The sequence below is a fragment of the Eptesicus fuscus genome, chromosome 1, assembly GCF_027574615.1.
Source record: "Eptesicus fuscus isolate TK198812 chromosome 1, DD_ASM_mEF_20220401, whole genome shotgun sequence".
Lineage (NCBI taxonomy): Eukaryota > Metazoa > Chordata > Mammalia > Chiroptera > Vespertilionidae > Eptesicus > Eptesicus fuscus.
Window position 1 is genome coordinate 81,877,449 of NC_072473.1, and position 4,850 is coordinate 81,882,298.

The window sequence follows — 4,850 nt, forward strand, 5'->3', positions numbered from 1 at the left end:
TTGATAATTTTGTTCTTTAGATTCCATTTATTAGTGATATCATATGGTATTTGTTTATCTCTGTCTGACTTATTTCACTTAGCATAATAACCACTAGGTCAATCTACACCAAGCATGTCAAACTCGAGGTCTGCAGCCCGGTGGCACCGAGTTTGACATGCTTGATTTACACTATCCCAAGTGGTAAGATTTCATATATTTTTAAGACTAACTAATAATCCATTGTATATATGTCCCACTTCTTCTTTATCCACTCATCTATTTGAAGGGCACTTGTATTGCTTACATATCTTGGCTATTTTTAATAGCACTGCAATGAACATAGAGGTGCAGATATTCTTTCAAATTAGTGTTTCAAGTTTCTTCAGATATATTGCCAGAAGTGGAATTGATGAGACATATGGCAGTTCCATTTTTAATTTTTTTGAGAAAATCCATACTGCTTTCCATAGTGGCTGCACCAATTTGCATTCAAAAGTGCATGAATAGTGACCAAGTGTTCCCTTTTTTCCACATCCTCACCAGCATTTGTTTGTTGATTTATTTATGATAGCCATTCTGACAGGTGTGAGATGATGCCTAATTGTGTGTTTTTTCCCCTCATTTGAGGATATGCTTCTTTTTTTAATTGAAGAAAGAGAGAGAGAGAGAGAGAGGCAAAAGGGAAACAATGATACCCATATGCTTCCACCATCTGTATGTCCTCTTTGGAAAAATGTCTATTCAGGTCCTCTGGCTACTTTTTTAAGTGAATTTCAAAACAAAATAATTTTTATTAATTAAAAATAATTTTAGACTTCTTTTGAATTATTTGTTTTTTGGTTATTGGATTGTATGAGTTATTTATAAATTTTGGATATTAGCACCTTATCAGACATATCATTGATAAATGTCTTCTCCCATTTAGTATATTGTCTTTTCATTTTGTATTTTATTTTTTATTTCCTTTGCTGTGCAAAATCTTTTTAGTTTGATGTAGTCCCATTTGTTTATTTTCTCTTTTGTTTCCCTTGCCCAAGGAGATATATCAGAAAAAGTATTCCTTAGAGAAATGTCAGAGATTTTACTGCTATGTTTTCTTCTAGGATTTTTATGGTTTCAAATTTAGATTTAAGTCTTTAATTCATTTTTAATTTATTCTTGTGCATTGTCTAAGAAGGTGGTCTAGTTTCATTTTTTTGCAGATATCTGTCCAAATTTCCCAACACCATTTATTGCATAAATTTTCTTTACCCCATTGTATGTTCTAGCTTCCTTTGTCAAATAGTAATTGACTACATAGGCATGGGTTTTGTCTGGGCTCTCTACTCTGTTCCATTGATCTATGTAGTCTGCTTTTATGCCAGCAACATTCTGTTTTGATTACTATAGCCTTGCAGTATAATTGATTCAGGTAGCATGATACTCCTAACTTTGTTCTTCTTTCTCAAGATTGTTGTGGCTATTTGGGCTGTGTGTGTGTGTGTGTGTGTGTGTGTGTGTGTGTGTGTTGTTCCATATAAGTTTTTGGGTTACTTCTAGTTCTGTGAAATATGCCATTGGTATTTTGATAGGCATTGCATTGAAGCTATAGATTGCTTTGCATAGTATAGATATTTCAACAACATTGATTCTTCCTATCAATGAGCATGGTGTATTCTTCCAAATATTTGTATCTTCTTCAACTTCTTTCTTCAATCTACACTAATAAAAGGGAAACATGCAAATTGACCGTACCTCTGCTACGCCCACAAGCCATGCCCACCAGCCAATCAGGAGCCAGTATGCAAATTAACCCAACCAAGATGGTTGCGGCAACGGAGCAAACAGGAGCCTTGGGTTTCCCTGGCAATGGAGGAAGCCAAGCTTCCCACCCCCTTTGGCCAGCCCTGGCCTCTGGTCAAGGCTACAAAGTTTCAATTATAGAAGATAAATAAATCCCAACAAAAATGGTGGCAGCCACGAAGCTGGAGAGAGCAGGAGGCTAGGGTTGCTATGGAGGAAGCCAAGCTTCCTGGCTGGCACCAGCCTCCGCTCAAGGCTACAAAGTTTCAATTATAGAAGATAAATAAATCCCAGATACCAGGGCCTCCACTTGGGTCGCCGGGGCGCGTGGCTGGCCAGCAAACCACCACAGGTCCCTTGCTCAGGCCGCCCCATGCCCCAAGGGAACCGCCACTCTGATCCGGGACACACTTCAGGGCAAACCAGCTGGCCCCCACCCTTGTACCAGGCCTCTATCCTATCTAATAAAAGAGTAATATACAGATTGATCATCACTGCAACACACAATATAGCTGCCCCCATGTGGTCAAAGATCCTGCCCTCATGTGGACACAAGATGGCCACCACAAGATGGCCAGCAGGGGAGGGCAATTGGAAGGGACCAGGCCTGTAAGGGAGGACAGTTGTGGGCTATCAGGCCAGCATGGGAGGGCAGTTGGGAGGGACCAGGCCTGTAAGGGAGGGCAGTTGGGGGTGATCAAGCCTGCAGGGGACAGCAGTTAGGGGTGACCAGGTCTGCAGGGAAGGGCAGTTAGGGGCAATCAGGCTGGCAGGGTAGCAATTAGGCATCAATCAGGCTGGCAGGGGAGTGCTTAAGGGGTGATCAGGCTGGCAGGCAGAAGCAGTTAGAGACAATCACTATGGCAGGCAGGCGAGCAGTTGGGAGCCAGCAGTCCTGGATTGTGAGAGGGATGTCCGACTGCCTGTTTAGGCCCGATCCTACCAGGATCGGGCCTAAATGGGAAGTCGGACATCCCTCAAGGGGTCCCAGATTGGAGAGGGTGCAGGCTGGGCTGAGGGACACCCCCCTCCCTGTGCATGAATTTCGTGCACCGAGCCTCTAGTGTTTTATAATTTTCTAAGTACAGGTCTTTCAGTTCTTTTCATGTATCTGCCCTTCCTACCAGTCTTGGCATGGCTTCTGTAAATCCTTGGTTATAAAACTTCTGTCCAGCTAGTTTTCAATTGGTTATTCAGGTTGGTTGTTCTATAATTTAGTTGCAATTTCAATTTTGTTTTGGGAAGAAGTGAGTCTAACTCCCACCTACTCCACCACCCTCTTGGATCCCAAACTTTGCTGTTGTTCTTTTTTAGTAGAAAAAGTACAATTTTTTCCTCCTGAAGGCTCATAGGGGGAGTTGAAGGTACCAGTGTCAAAAGAGATGGGAATCTATTATTTAAAGCCTGACAAAGCAGTCCTTAATGAGGCAATATCCAGTTTGAATAATTTAGGCTGGGGCATATGCCATCCCACACAGCAAATCTGTGTTAGAGAAAGCCTCACTCAATTATATCCGTTCCTGTATCTACACTTAGGTGGTCAAACCTCCCCCCCCTCTGAATTACAGTCCAGGTAGAAAAAAAAGCCCCTCTTAACAAGAAGCTAAATACAGTATATCCCTTACTATCCTCTTAATGTCTGCAGATGATAGTGATATCCTCTGTTTCTTTCTTGATATTGGTAATTTGTGTGGTTTCTCTTTTTTGTCAGTCTTGCTAGACATTTGTCAATTGTATTGATTCTTTCAAAGAACAATCTTTGTTTCACTGATTTTTTTTGCTATTGTTTTAAATTTTATTGACTTCCTCTTTGCTATGTTCTTTCTTTTGCTTTCTTTGGGCTTATTGTGTTCTTATTTTAGGATATATATATATCTTATAAATCACAATGTGACAACAATATAATTGAAAAGTGAAAGCTGATACATTATATAATGGGTGCCTATTACAAAAATGCCATTAAGTGTTAACCTGGCTGGTACAAGCACTAGTGGTAGCAGGAGGAAGGTCAAATTGAGTGAACAAACACAAGGAGGTAGGAATAAGCATGATGTTATTTCTGGGGTCAAGGGCTTATCTGCATTACAGAAGATCTTTACATAGGAACAGGGAGAAATGGAGTTGGTGGATTAGGTGAGGACAGATATAGATAGAAGACTTGGAAAATCAGAAGGAAGTATTTGTATTTGATGTGGTAGGCTGATGGGTCAGGACTTGTTGAAAGGACCACATGAAAGAAAAACCAAACTGCAGCTACATTCGGTTTCTGCCTCACTCCTCTAACAAGCTGGTTGGCAGCTAAAATTCACCATGCATGGTGGGAAATGTTCTCTCTGTGAGGAACTATACCTAGAGAAGTGGTGGTGGTAGTGATTTGGAACAACTCTGATGACAACCTAAGAACTCCAGGATTAAAAATCATATATAAAAATATAATTTTTCTAGAGAAAAATTGTAGTGATGCAAAGATACAAGAAGTAATAAGATGAGGTTTATTTTATATACAGTGATTTACCCAGAACCAGGAACTTTTAGGGAACTATCACTATGTAATTTCTTAACTTGTGTTTCCCAAAATGCTTAGCACACAGCCTCATGCATTAATAATGCCTAAGAGATTTGAGCAGAAAGGAAATGATTTTTTATTTAGCTTCTGGATTCATATAATCTTAAAGGTCCTAGAGTAGGAGCAACTGAATAGGCAACAAGTGTGTGTGTGTGTATATATATATATATATATATATATATATATATATATATATATATATTTCCTCAGGAGTGATGCAAGACCTTAACCAAAATAGCTCTTATATGTTTAAAACTCTGTACCTCTACAGTAGGCTACATACGTTCACTTTCCTAGAAAGATTAATAACACCTATGATTTCAACTTTCACAGGCAGATACAATTTAGAGAGGCAGTGTTACGTAATGGTTATAAGCATGAACTTTTAAGTCAGGCTTGTCTGTATTTAACTCTGCTGTGTCAATTATTTATAATTTGACTTTGGTCAAGTTACCTTCTCTGTGCCTCATTTTACTCAATTACAACTCATAATGACAGGCTGTTGTAATTCAAAAATTAA